The following is a 15,467-nucleotide window of genomic DNA, read 5'->3' as shown; positions in this document are numbered from 1 at the left end:
CTCTGCCCCAAAGTAGATGTCTTTCTCTAGGCAAGTCTCACAAATTCCCCAGACCTCCGTTTTCCTATGTGTTAAATGAGAGGGTTGACTGGAGAGAATGTCATTGCTTCCCAATTCAGACATTCGGTGGTCCCGTCAAGCAACTTAACAGGCTAGCTTTAATTCCCTCTGGTAGATGAGGGAACGACAATGAACAATTTTTTTAAGCTATAGGGTAAATATATGGTTGTTGGTATTGCTCTACTTGAATTTCAGTTGAATTCGTGTTCAAATAATAACCATCCTTGATTGTGCCCTTCCTGTGCTAAGCCTGTGCTACAGACTGAATATTCATGTTCCCCCAAATTCCAATGTTGAATCCTAACCCCCAAAGTGATGGTATTAGGGGGTGGGGCCTTTGGGAGGTGATTAGGTCATGAGAGCAGAGCCCTCAAGAATGGGATTGGTGCCCTTATAAAAGAGGCCCCCAATAGCTCCCTTGCCCCTTCCTCCATATGAGGACACAGTGAGAAGACTGCAGTCTGTGAACCAGGAAGCAGCCTTTACCAGACAAGGAATCTGCTGGGTCTTGGTCTTGGACTTCCCAGCCTCCAGAACTGTGAGAAATAAATTTCTGTTGTTTATAAGCCACCCAGACTATGGTATTCTGTTACAGCAGCCCAAACAGACTACACTGTATGACCTCATTTTAACCTTCACAGACCTGCATTTTACACATGAGGAAACCAGGGCTCAGGAACATTAAAACACATCCAAAGTTCTGCTCCTGTTCTATTACTTTCTTACTAAAGAAAGATTTATGGGCTGGCCCCGTGGCTTAGTGGTTAAGTGTGCGCGCTCCGCTGCAGGCGGCCTGGGTTCAGATCCCAGGCGTGCACCGACGCACCACTTCTCCGGCCATGCTGAGGCCGCGTCCCACATACAGCAATTAGAAGGATGTACAGCTATGACATACAACTATCTACTGGGGCTTTGGGGGAAAAAATAAATAAATAAATAAAATTATTAAAAAAAAAAAAGATTTATTAGTGACAAGTCTATGCAAATGTCTAGCAAAGACTTTTGCAGAGGGTGAACAAAAACCACATTGCATTACAGAAAAAAACTCTTAACAATAGGACAATATAAACAAATGCTACATGGATATTTAAAATATTTCCTTTCTTCAGAGATAAAATTATTTTTTTCATCTGGTGGAAATTTTTTTAAGTGAAGTAGGTCAGCAGTACCAATGAGAAAAATAAAATTGTGTGTGTATCTCGCTTCTAATGAAAGTTTCATTGTACCTCACGTGGTTGGAACTCAGTGAAATGGTGCACTCACCTATCTGGGACACAACAGAAAACTTAAGAGGTGTTTAATCAGGCTGCAGGACATGGAAACGGAAGTTACGGAATCTATGCTCTTAATGCTTTCCTTGTGGGCCAGCCCGTCAGGCCTATTTACTTCTACGTTTCATACAATTCTAACTGGTTTAATTATTTAGTTTCTAAGGCCCTGGGAGATGCTCATTTAAGGCAGCAAAAGGACTGCAGGCACCAGAACAGCAGCAGGGGGAGGAACACAAATCACACTCTGAGGGGCCGGCCCGTGACTTAGCGGTTAAGTGCGCGCACTCCGCACTCCGCTGCTGGTGGCCCAGGTTCGCATCCCGGGCGCGCACCGACGCAGCGCTTCTCTGGCCATGCTGAGGCCGCGTCCCACATACAGCAACTAGAAGGATGTGCAGCTATGACATACAACTATCTACTGGGGCTTTGGGGGAAAAAAATAAATAAATCACACTCTGACACGAAAACTGGAAAAGCTCCACAATGCTCCCTCATACCCTGGGAGCATCACCATATTTGTGATATCACCCATGTGAAGGACACACTTTCAGAAAAACGGTGTAAACATTCAGTATAACATGTCAAAGGAGGCAAGAAGACGTGTAATAGAATTTTAGAAAGCTTTCTATTCTATTTAGCTTCCTAAGTGATAGCCCTCAGCCACTAGAAAATAAAACTATCCGAAAAGACTTATTTACCCCTCTGTGAAGATATAGAGAAGCACTGGGGTGTGTAAAAGATATTGTGATTTTTTTTTTTATTGATGTCATAGTAGTTTCTAACATTGTGAAATTTTACATTATTGTTTGTCAGTCACCATGTAAATGCGCCTGTTCACTCCTTGTGCCACCCCTAGCCCCTTCCCGTTGATAACCACCAAACCGTTCTCTCTGTCCGTGTGTTAGTTTGTCTTCCACATATGAGTGAAGTTATGTGGTGTTTGTCTTTGGCTTATTTTGCTTAACATAATACCCTCCAGGTCCATCCATGTTGTTGCAGATGGGACGATTTTGTCTTTTTTTATGGCTGAGTAGTATTAAACTGTGTATATATACCACATCTATATCCAATCATCAGTCAAGGGACACTTGGGTTGCTTCCACTTCTTGGCTATAGTGAATAATGCTGCAATGAACATAGGAGTGCATAAGCTTTTTTGGATTGTTGATTTCATGTTCTTCAGGTAAATACCCAGTAGTGGGATAGCTGGATCAGGGGGTATTCCTATTGTTAATTTTTTGAGGAATCTCCATACTGTTTTCCATAGAGGCTTCACCAGTTTGCCTTCCTACCAGCAGTGAATGAGGGCTCCATTTTCTCCACAACTTCTCCAACATTTGTTATTTTTTGTCTTAATGATTATAGCCATTCTAACAGTTATAAGGTAATATCTTAGTGTTGTTTTGATTTGCATTTCCCTGATGATTAGTGATGTTGAACATCTTTTCATGTGCCTATTGGCCACCTGTATATCTTCCATGGAAAAATGTCTATTCATATCCTCTGTCCATTTTTTGATCAGGTTATTTGTTTTTTTATTGTTCAGTTGTGTGAGTACTTTATTTGTTATGGAGATTAACCCCTTGTCAGATATGTGATTTGCAAATACTTTCTCCCAGCTGGTGAGTTGTCTTTTCATTTTGATCCTGGTTTCATTTGCCTTGCAGAAGCTCTTTACTCTGACAAAGTTCCACTTGTTTATTTTTTCTTTTGTTTCCCTTATCTGAGTAGACATGGAATTCGAAAAGATCCCTCTATGACCGATGTCAAAGAGTGTACTGCCTATATTTTCTTCCAGGAGTTTTATAGTTTCAGGTCTTACCTTCAAGTCTTTGATCCATTTTGAGTTAATTTTTGTGTATGGTGAAAGAAGGTGGTCTACTTTCATTATTTTGCATGTGGCTGTCCAGTTTTCCCAGCACCATTTATTGAAGAGACTTTCCTCTCTCCATTATATGATCTTAGCTCCCTTGTAAAAGATGAGCTGTCTGTAGATGTGTGGTTTTATTTCTGGGCTTTCAATTCCGTTCCATTGATCTGTGTCTGTTTTTGTACCAGTACCGTACTGTTTTAATTATTACAGCTTTGTAGTATATTTTGAAGTCAAGGATTGTGATGCCTCCAGCTTTGATCTTTTTTCTCAGGATTGCTTTAGCTATTTGGGGTCTTTTGTTGCCCCATATGAATTTTAGGATTCTTTGTTCTATTTCCATGAAGAATGTCATTGGGATTTTAATTGGGATTGCATTGAATCTGTAGATTGCTTTAGGTAGTATGGACATTTTAACTATATTTATTCTTCCAATCCATGTGCATGAGATATCTTTCCATTTCTTTATGTCATCATCAATTTCTTTCAATAATGTCTCATAGTTTTCATTGTATGGTGCTTTCACATCCTTGGTTAAATTTATTCCTAGACATTTTATTCTTTTTGTTGTGATTGTAAATGGAATTGTCTTCTTGAGCTCTCTTTCTGTTAGTTCGTTGGTGGTGTATAGAAATGCAACTGATTTCTGTAAGGCGATTTTGTACCCTGCAGCTTTACTGTAGTTGTTGATTATTTCTAATAGTTTTCCGATGAATTCTTTAGGGTTTTCTATACATAAAATCATGTCGTCTGCAAAGATCGCGAGTTTCACATCTTCGTTGCCTATTTGGATTCCTTTTATTCCTTTCTCTTGCCTAATTGCTCTGGCCAAAACCTCCAGTACTATGTTGAATAAGAGTGCCAAGAGTGGGCACCCTTGTCTTGTTCCTGTTTTCAGAGGGATGGCTTTCAGTTTTTCCTCGTTGAGTATAATGTTGGCTGTGGGTTTGTCATATATGGCCTTTATCATGTTGAGGTACTTTCCTTCTATACCCATTTTATTGAGAATTTTTAATCATAAATGGATGTTGGATCTTATCAAATGCTTTCTCTGCATCTATTGACATGATCATGTGGTTTTTTTCCTCATTCTGTTGATATGGTGTATCAGATTGATTGATTTGTGGATGTTGAACCATCCCTGTGTCCCTAGTATAAGTCCCACTTGATCATGGTGTATGATCTTTGTAATGTATTTCTGTATTCGGTTTGCCAATACTTTGTTGAGGATTTTTGCATCTGTGTTCATGAGTGATATTGGCCTGTTATTTTCCTTCTTTGTATTGTCCTTGTCTGGCTTTGGTATCAGGGTGATATTGGCCTCATAGAATGTGTTAGGAGGGCCGGCCCCATGGCTTAGCAGTTAGGTGCGCGCACTCCACTACTGGTGGCCCGGGTTCAGATCCCGGGCACGCACCAACGCACCGCTTCTCCGGCCATGCTGAGGCTGCGTCCCACATACAGCAGCTAGAAGGATGTGCAGCTATGACATACAACTATCTACTGGGGCTTCGGGGGGAAAAAAAAGGAGGAGGATTGGTGATAGATGTTAGCTCAGAGCCAGTCTTCCTCACACAAATAAATAAATAAATAAATAAATAAATAAATAAATAAATAAATAAAAGAATGTGTTAGTAAGTGTTCCATCTTCCTCTATTTTTTGGAATAGTTTGAGAAGGATAGGTATTAAGTCTTCTTTGAATGTTTGGTAAAATTCTCAGAGAAGCCATCTCGTTCTGGACTTTTATTTTTTGGGAGGTTTTTGATTACTGTTTCAATCTCTTTACTTGTGATTGGTCTATTCAGATTCTCTATTTCTTCTTGATTCCGTTTTGGGAGGTTGTATGAGTCTAAGAATTCATCCATTTCCAATTTGTTGGCATATAGTTTTTCATAGTATTCTCTTATAATCCCTTGTATTTCTGTGGTATCCATGTAATTTCTTCTCTTTCATTTCTAATTTTATTTATTTGAGCCTTCTCTCTTTTTTTCTTGGTGAGTCTGGCTAAGGGTTTGTCAATTTTGTTTATCTTCACGAAGAACCAGCTGTTTATTTCATTGATCTTTTCTACTGTTCTTGTGGTTTCAGTTTCATTTATTTCTTCTCTAATTTTTATTATGTCCCTCCTTCTGCTTCTTTGGGCTTTGTTTGTTTTTTTTCTAGTTCTGTTAGGTGTACTTTAAGGTTGCTTATTTGAGATTTTTCTTGTTTGTTAAGGTGGGCCTGTATTGCTATGAATTTCCCTCTTAGGACCGCTTTTGCTGCATCCCATATGAGTTTGTACGGTATATTTTCATTTTCATTTGTCTCCAGATATTTTTTAATTTCTCCTTTAATTTCTTCAATGATCCATTGGTTGTTCCGTAGTATGGTGTTTCGTCTCCGCATCTTTGTCACTTTTCTAGTTTTTTTCTTGTAGTTGATTTCTAGTTTCATAGCGTTATGGTTGGAGAAGATACTTGTGATGATTTCAATCTTCTTAAATTTGTAGAGGCTTGCCTTGTTTCCCAACATATGGTCTATCCTTGAGAGTGTTCCATGCATGCTTGAGAATAATGTGTAGTCTGCTGTTTTTGGATGGAGTGCTCTGTATATGTCTATTAAGTCCATCTCGTCTAGTTTTTCATTTGAGTCCCCTATTTCCTTATTGACTTTCTGTCTGTCTGGATGTCATTGATGTAAGTGGGATGTTAAGATCCCCTGCTATTATTGTTAGTGTTGTTGTTAATATCTCCTTTTAGGTTTGTTTAATAGTTGCTTTATGTACTTTGGTGCTCCTGTGTTGGATGCGTATATATTTATAAGTGATATGTCTTCTTGGTGGAGTGTCCTTTTTATCATTATATATTCCCCCTCTTTGTCTCTTATTACCTGTTTTATCTTGAAGTCTACTTTATCTGATAGAAGTATGGCAACACCTGCTTTCCTTTGTTTGCCATTACCTTGGAGTATTGTCTTCCATTCTTTCACTCTGAATCTGTGTTTGTCTTTAGACCTGAGATGTGTTTCCTGGAGGCAGCATATTGTTGGATCTTGTTTTTTAATCCATCCCGCCACTCTGTGTCTTTTGATTGGTGAATTCAATTCATTTACATTTAGAGTGATTATTGATATATGAGGGCTTAATGTTGCTATTTTATAGTTCGTTTTCCAGTTCTTTTGCATTTGCTTTGTTTCTTGTCCCATGTGTTTTGGACCACCAATTCAGTTTGGTATTTCTATATGATGATTTTCTTAGTTTTCTCTTTATTTATCATGTGTGTCTCTGTTCTGATTATTTGTTTAGTGGTTACCATGATGTTTGTAAAAAAATCTGGTAGATGAGATAGTCTATTTTCTCATGGCCTCTTATGTCCTTTGACTAAGTTGATCTGATCCCTTTCTGCTTCGCCTTCTAAGTTATTGTTGTCACAACTTATTCCATCTTGTGAGTTTGTGTTTAAAGTGATGAGGTTATATTTATTTTTGATGTTTTCCTTCCCTTAATCTTTGATGTTATAATTAAGTGTTTGCTAACCTATTCTGATAGAGAGCTGCAATTTATCCAATTTTGCCTACCTATTTTTCTCCTTGCTCAAAGCTTTGTATCCCCTTTCTCTTTTTTTTTGTTTTTTTTTTTTCAGGCATGAGAGCCTTCTTGAGCATTTCTTGTAGTGGGGGTCTTATGGCAATAAACTCCCTTAGCTTTTGTTTATCTGGGATGGTTATTATTTCTACATCGTATCTGAAGGATATTTTTGCTGGATAGAGTATTCTTGGCTGAAAGTTTTTGTCTTTCAGAATTTTGAATGTATCATTCCACTTTCTCCTAGCCTGTAAAGTTTCTTCCAAGAAATCTGCTGAAAGCCTAATTGGAATTCCTTTGTATGTTATTCTTTTTTGTCTTGCTGCTCTTAATATTTTTCCTTTGTCATTGACTTTTGCCAGCTTTACTACTATATGCCTTGGAGAGGGTCTTTTTTTGTTGATATATTTAGGAGATCTATTGACTTCATTTACTTGTATTTCCAGCTCCTTCCCCAGGTTTGGTAAGTTCTCCTCTATTATTTCTTTGAACAAAGTCTCTGCTCCTTTTTCCCTCTCTTCTCCCTCTGGAATACCTATAATCCTTATGTTGCATTTCCTAATTGAGTCAGATATTTCTTGGAGAATTTCTTCATTTCTTTTTTCTTTTTCTTTTTTTTTTTTTTAATTTGGTCTTCTTTCATTTTTTTTTATTTTTTTCCCCCAAAGCCCCAGTAGATAGTTGTGTCATAGCTGCACGTCCTTCTAGTTGCTGTATGTAGGACTCGGCCTCAGCATGGCAGGAGAAGTGGTGCGTCAGTGCGCGCCCGGAATCCGAACCTGGGCAGCCAGCAGCAGAGCGCGAGCACTTAACCGCTAAGCCACCAGGCCAGCCCTCTTCATTTCTTTTTAGTCTTAGTTCTCTCTCCTCCTCCATCTGGAGCATTTCTGCGTTGCTATCCTCAATAATGCTAATTGTTCCCTCCATATTGTCAGCTCTTTTCTTTAAAGATTCCTGATTTTTCTTTATCTCCTCCATTGTGTTTTTCATCTCCAACATTTCTGATTGGTTTTTCTTTATAGTGTCAATCTCTTTTGTGAAGAAGCTCCTGATTTCATTGAATTGTCTATCTGTATTTTCTTGTAATTCATTGAGCTTTTTTATGATAGTTTTTTTTGAATTCTCTGTCACTTAGGTTATAAATTTCTGTGCCTTCAGGGTTGATTTCTGGGTGCTTATCATTTTCCTTCTGGTCTGGAGATTTAATATATTTTTGCATAGTGCTTGAGGGTGTGGGTTTATTTGTTATCATCCTGAAAATATCTGGTTGCAGTTTCCAACTGCGGCCACTAGGTAAGGGTCAAGAGCTGTGTATTCTGAGCCCTCCATGATCTGTGGGTGCTCTGGCTGACCGGCTGAGGTGAAGCACAGCTGTCCTGAAGTGCTGGGTTGGGGGGAGGGGTGCTTACTTTCGCCTCCCCGATCCCAGGGGCTTCTCGCTCTTCTCTCACTATCTGCTCTCCTGGGGGGTTAGCTTGATGAAGGCACCCCCACAAGAGTTCCATTCCCTCCATGATGGAGTTCCCCATGGCCTCTGAGGCACTTGGGGAGCGATGGTTTTCCTGTGGAGGGCTGCCCCTTCCTCCTCGAGAGCCACACAGTGTTGGTCTCAGGGTCACTGTCATTGGGGAAGGAGGGAAGTTCTCCTTACCTCCTTCCCCTTCCTCTGGGGGTTCCAGCACCTCCACCTTTGGATGTAAGGCTGCATGGGTCTCTCAGATGTCTTTTGTGTTGTCTGAATGTCCTCTGTTGGTATACGAATGACTTTTTTGTTGTTTCTTACGTGGAGAGAGTCTAAGGGGGAAGCTCACTCCCACCGTGATGCTGAGATTCCTTGAGAATCTGAGTTTTTTAATCAGAATTTTAAAAATTTAATCCAAACTCTGCCACTTACTCACTCGTTGATGCTAACCTCAGTTTTCTTACCTGTAAAATGGAGATATCAAACTTGTGGTGCCTGAGTCCACATGCAGAGCACTCGATACATGGTAAATGTTGTTATCACATGTGAAGCATAATTTGGTATTCAAATTTGGGGTGTTCCCCCAAAGTATTATTTATGACATCCTTTACTCAACCTTGAACTTAGTCAAAGTGCTCATTTTGGTTACCTTGGTGATGGATTCTGATTCTCTAGAAATTTTTTCTTGCCCCCAAAATGCTTATATTTTACTCTGTCTTCTGCATAGCTTCTAAAAATAATTTGGCCAACTTTTGTGTGTGAGTGTGAGGAAGATTGGCCCTGAGCTAACATCTCTGCCAGTCTTCCTCTTTTTCCTTGAGGAAAATTGGCCCTGAGCTGACATCCATGCCAATCTTCCTCTACTTTGCATGTGGGACGCTGCCACAGCATGGCTTGATGAACAGTGTGTACGTCCACTCCCAGGATCCGAACCTTCGAACCCTGGGCTGCCAAAGCAGTGTGTATGAACTTAACTGCTAGACCACTGGGCCAACCCCTGGCCAACTTTAAGTTTGATAGTTTGTGTTAAATAATAAGTTTGCAATATATTTATCAAGCTATACCAAATTCTAATACACCCCATTGCCACCTCTGATGAAGACCAGTGTTCATAAACGTGAAGACTGTGTGGATGGGCTTTGCAAGGTTGCCAAGGAAAGCTGGTTTCACACCTCCAAGGTACACACTAAGATTAAAGTAATTTTATGTCCTACCCAGTTGAAATCTTGGCATGGATTTATCTTTTGCACGTGGAAACAGCTACATACCAGGAAGGGGAAGGTGGGGCACAGGTATGAAATTTCACATAAATTTACCCTGCTGTTCAAAACTATGACTTCATGACTGTCTTTCTGGGTATAGCTACTATTAGGATAAGAAATGCTTTCAAATCCTTGGTTTGACTTGATTACTATGACATCATAAGGATCCCAATTAATGGCCCCATTGGAATTTATAAAACTGAGCTCACTTATATCCCGATTTCTGCTACAGAAACAGTCTTGAGCTCACACGGTCCATTTTCTCTGGATGTATGATTTAAGATACAGAATGTTTCAACTATCAATAAACTGGTATAGAGGAAACATACTTCAACATAATAAAGGCCGTATATGACAAGCTAACATCATACTCAACAGTGAAACACAGAGAGCTTTTCCTCTAGGATCAGGAACAAGACAAGGAGGCCCACTCTTGCCGCCTTTATTCATCATAGTATTAGACATCCTAGCCAGAGCAATCAGGCAAGAAAAAGAAAGAAAAGGCATCCGAATCAGAAAGGAAGCAGTAAAATTGTCTCTATTTGCAGATAACATGGTATTATATAGAGAAAATCCTAAAGACTGCACCAAAAAATTATTAAAACTAATAAACAATTTCAGTAAAGTTGCAGGATGCAAAATCAATATGCAAAAATAAGTTGCATTTCTATACAACAACAACAAACTGTCAGAAAGACAAATTAAGAAAACAATCCCATTTACAACAGCATCAAAAAGAATAAAATACTTAGGAATAAATTTAACCTAGGAGGTAAAAGATCTGTACTCTGAAAACTATAAGACATCAATTAAAGAAATTGAAGAAGATACGAATACAGTAGTCCCCCTTATCCTCGGGGGCTATGTTCCAAGTCACCCAGTGGATGCCTGAAACCCTATATATACTATGTTTCCTACACATACGTACCAATGATAAAGTTTAATTTATAAATTAGGCACAAAAAGAGATTAACAACAATAACTAATAATAAAATAGAACAGTTATAACAATATACTGCAATAAAAGTTACCATAGATCTTAGCAACTTCAGCATACAATATTTTTTTTTCTTTCCTTATTAGGTAGAGAACTTGCACCTTTGCACTTAAAGGAAGCACTTTACAGCTTCCCTTTGGCATAGCGGAATTGTCAGCATCACTATTCTTGTGCTTTGGGGCCATTATTAAGTCAAATAAGGGTTACTTGAACATAAGCACTGTGATATCATGACAGTCCATCTGATAACTGAAGCAGCTGCTAAGTGACTAAGGGCGGGTAGCAGATACAGCATGGATACGCTGGACAAAGGGATGATTCCCATCAGGGGCAGGACAGAGCCTACAGCACAGAGATTTCATCATGAAACTCGCAGGTGATTTAAAACTTAAGAATTGTTTATTTCTGGAATTTTCCATTTAATAGTTTCAGACTATGGTTGACTGCAGGTAACTGAAACATCAGAAGATGAAACCACAGATAAGGGGGGACTACTGTAAATAGATATTCTGTGTTCATGGATTGGAAGAATTAATATTGTTAAAATGTCCATACGACCCAAAGCAACCTACAGATTCAATGCAATCTGTATCAAAATTCCAATAGCGCCTTTCACAGACATAGAACAAACAATCCTAAAATTTGTATGGAACCGCAAAAGACCCTGAAATAGCCAAAGCAATCTTGAGAAAGAAGAAGAAAGCTAGGGGCCTCACACTTCCCGATTTCAAACTGTACTACAAAGCTATAGTTATCAAAACAGTATAGTATAGTAAATGAAATAAGCCAAACAGAAAAAGACATACTGCATGGTAGCACTCATATGTGAAATCTAAAAATAAAGAAATAAACAAATAATCTCTTTTTTAAATGTTGAACTCATAGAAATGGTAGAAAAGTGGTTTCCAGGGTCTGGAGGGTGTGGGAAATAGAGAGAGGTTGGTAAAGTGCTACAAACTTTCAGTGATAAAAAAAGAAATAGAGTGTTTCTATTCTTATAGGGATAATAAACCAGAACCAGAGAGTTTAAGCCAATAAATAAATCAGAACAGATTTACTGAGCTGTTTACTGAAGATTTATTTACACTGTGGAGGAAAACACCTGTACCCAGCAGCAAAATTGACTCCCAAAGACTTTCTTCTACTCTGAAAAGTCAGGTCCCTTGAGGCCCCATCCAAGTATAAATACTAGTGCAAGACGGGCCTCCACTGTCCACTTGTGTTTCTGTGATCTGTGGGAGCATTGGTAACGCCATAGCTTGACTTCAAAGTTTTTAGCTCCCATTTCTGCCATCTTAAGTCAAAAAGGTGGCTAAATTATGTAGAAAAATAAGACATCATTCCCCAATTACATTCATTTCCTACCCCCGCCCCTCAAATGCCACCTGAGATTTTTCCCCAAAAAAGTGTATTAAACAAAACCATGAGAGAAAGAAAATTTTAAAATCTCCAAGGTTCAAATGTAACAGAAGCAGATGAATTTAGAGTCAGGGTTGCTGTGTAAGGCTGCCCAGGCTGTGCACTGCACAACTTGAAGCGTCATTATTCGCAGAGATTACAGTAACTACAGCATGATGTGAATGGGTGCCACCTAGAGCTGTGCATATCCACCTGATCCTGCTGGAATTCATCTTGCCAGTCCATCAGCAAATCTCCCCAAATGTTTCACCAAACATTCCTTAAATCTGCCCCCTCCTACCTACATCCATTTCAGGTCCACATCATTTCTCACCTGTGTTATTGCAGAAGCTTTCTGGCTTCCACCTGCCTCTCTTTCCTCAGCCATCATCCATGCTGCCATCCATGCTGCAAGAGTGAGCTTTCAAAAGTGCAAATATGACCTTTACCTCTGTAAAACTTTAGCAAGACCAGGTCAGACGGGACCAAGTGCAAGTATCGTAGCACGAAGAGTGAGCTTCTCTGACCTAACTCTGCACTGACCCTGCAGTATAATTACGCTTTTCTTCCCCCCACACTCAACACTTCTGAATCCGCAGCTCCCTAAACGTGATGTGCCGTTTCACGTGGCTCTGAGACTCGGCCAGCACTGAATCCATGTTTGTCTTTATTCCTCACTTTTCTGCCTGGGGCGTTCATTTTACCTGAAAAATGTTCCTGGTGCGGCCTTGCTGACCCCTCCTCCACTCAACCTCTTTACCTGGACTCTCTTGATTGTTCCATGATCTCACAGCACCCCGTGTTTCCCCTCCCAGCACTGATGACAATGGGAATGAACTAGTCTACCGTTTGTCACCTCTGCTGGACTATATGCTCCATGAGGACAGAACCATGTCTTCCCTATTTACTGCTGTAGCCCCAATATCTAGCAAAGTTCCTTGCACACATTAAGAGCTCCATAAATGTCAAATGAATGTGTTGTAATTATGTGTCTACCTGTCTAGTCCAAATAAATTCAAAATAAACCCAGCTCCAAAACTGTTAACAAGAAATATACATTTTATAGAAGGATGGTTGTTGTTGGTGGTAGGGGGCTATCAATGGAGGGTGTAGGGGAGGGAAAAAAATTCTTTTTCCTCTACCCATCTTAGATTGTCCTGTTGGGGCCCTGTAAATTAGACTGGCAAAAGACAGGTTAATAAGAGAAGAACAAACAGGAATTTATTAACATGTGCATCTTGCATAGACACATGGGAGCACACGGTGATGAACAACCCAAAGAATGGTTGAACTTGGGCTTATAGCCCATCTTAGATTAAATGAAGGAAAAGGGGTTTTGTGCTTCTGGGCAGGGAGGCAAGTTATGGGAAGGTGACCAGGAGAAGTATAGTAAACAAGGGTTGTTTAGTGAAGTTTGTTATGCACATTTAAGTTGCTGCCCTCTCCACTGACAAGAGTTGTTAAGAGTCCTATCTTCCTGGTAAGAAGGAGGGAAATGTCTCCACTGGAAATTTCCTTTATAAATGTAAATTTCCTTTACAAAAAGAAATCACGCCCCATTTTTAGAGTTTTCTCCTGAGTCTGCTGGTTCTCAATGGCCTTTAGTTCGATATAATCCATATGCCAAAGAGGCATATTTTGGAGTGGCATGTTCTAGTACCCTTCACTATTAAGCCAAATATGACAGATTTATAAAACTGTAAAATAATATCATTCTCCTCACTAAATGTGTCTTTTTTGCTTCAAAAATATGGTTATTTATCATAAATTATGTCTAATATTAACAGGTAATAGTTTCATTATTATTTCTTAATTAATGAACTAATAAATATCTTGAAAATTTCTCAGTTTTAATTTTTTGTGTGTGTGTGTGAGGAAGATTAGCCCTGAGCTAACATCTGTGCCAATCTTCCTTTATTTTGTATGCAGGACACCAACACAGCATGGCTTGACAAGCTGTGTGTAGGTCCATGCTCAGGATTTGAACCCGCAAACCACAGGCTGCCAAAGTGGAGCACATGAACTTAACCACTACGCCATTAGGTCAACCCTTCAGTTTTAATTTTAAATATGGTAAAAATGAACAAACAAAAGCTCTTTGGAGTCCTCTATAACATTTTTTTTAATAGACTTTATTTTTCAGAGCAGTTTTGGGTTCACAGCAAAATTGAGATAAGGTACAGAGATTTTCCATATACCTCCTCCCCCACACATGCATAGTCTCTGCCATTACCAACATCCCCCACCAGAGTGGCACGTTTGCTACAGTTGATGAACCTCTGACACATCATAATCGCCCAAAGTCCATAGTTTACATTAGAGTTCACTCTAGGTTGTGATAAATAAACGACATGCAATAGGATATAGTGGAGTATGTGAGCAAGCCATTTAGGTTAAAACTAATTTGGCCTGACCTTGTTTTTCCAAAAGGGCCTGACATGGCCTGTTGAGCATGCATTGTATATCTGCTTTAAATATTGAGTATGTCCCAAAGACAAGAACAATGCCCTTAAAGATAAGGATGTAACTTCCCCCACATTGGCACTTCTTTAAGTATAAGCATCTCTTCCTAAACTAAGGATTAATTGCTGACCTGCTGTGCTCACCTTGTGACCACCCACCTTGTGACCACTGACCTGCTGTGTTCACCAAATTGCTGTGCTGGCAAAGCAATCTCATGACTATTGTAAAAGGGACATTCCTATCATATGTGATGCATGCATTCTGATGGTATATAACCACTCTGTTCACCCCACTTCTTTGGAGTGCTCCATTCCTTTGTGAAAGGACTCTCTCAGCCCATATGGTCCTCAGGGTTGGCTCATAATAAACTCCCTCCAATTTTGATTTATAGACTGTTTATGGATTATTTGCATGGACACTTGTACATCCAATGGTTTTGGACAAATGTATAATGACATGTATCCATTATTACAGTAAGGAGTTGAAGACACGACAACTCAAAATATGCCACTTTGGCATATGGACTACTTTGAGCTGAATGCACTTGAAAAACAGCAAATGCAGGAAGAGCCTTTCTCTGAACTCCCCTTATCTGCCTCCTTTGGAGGCAAAAGAAACTCACTTGTCATAAATCCCCTCCCTGGGAGCTTTATCAACCAGGGAGGACTGACTCTTATCACAGGAGAGGAGACTAGAAGTCAACCCCAAACAAACTTTGTCACAAGCTATCATATCTCCCATCTATTCTTCTAAGATCCCATTCATTTTTTTCTAAAAATTATTTACTCTCCTCTAAGTGGCCTACAATGCCCTTCTTCTTCCCCAATGAAGATGCTATATAAATTTGCAAATCTCACCATTTTGGGGTGTATTCACTTTTGATCCTGTGATGCCCCTGTGCACATGATATTAAAAATTAATTTAAGGGGCTGGCCCCATGGTGTAGTGGTTGGGTTTGGTGTGCTACACTTTGGCAGCCCGGGTTCCCAAGTTTGGATCCTAGGTGTGGACCTACACCACTCGTCAGCCATGCTGTGGCGGTGACCCACCTACAAAATAGAGGAAGATTGGCACAGATGTTAGCTCAGTGTGAATCTTCCTCGAGCAAAACAAGAGGA

This window comes from Diceros bicornis, chromosome 22 (genome assembly GCF_020826845.1).
Source record: "Diceros bicornis minor isolate mBicDic1 chromosome 22, mDicBic1.mat.cur, whole genome shotgun sequence".
In the NCBI taxonomy this organism is placed as follows: Eukaryota; Metazoa; Chordata; class Mammalia; order Perissodactyla; family Rhinocerotidae; genus Diceros; species Diceros bicornis.
Note: the sequence above shows the minus strand (reverse complement) of the source record.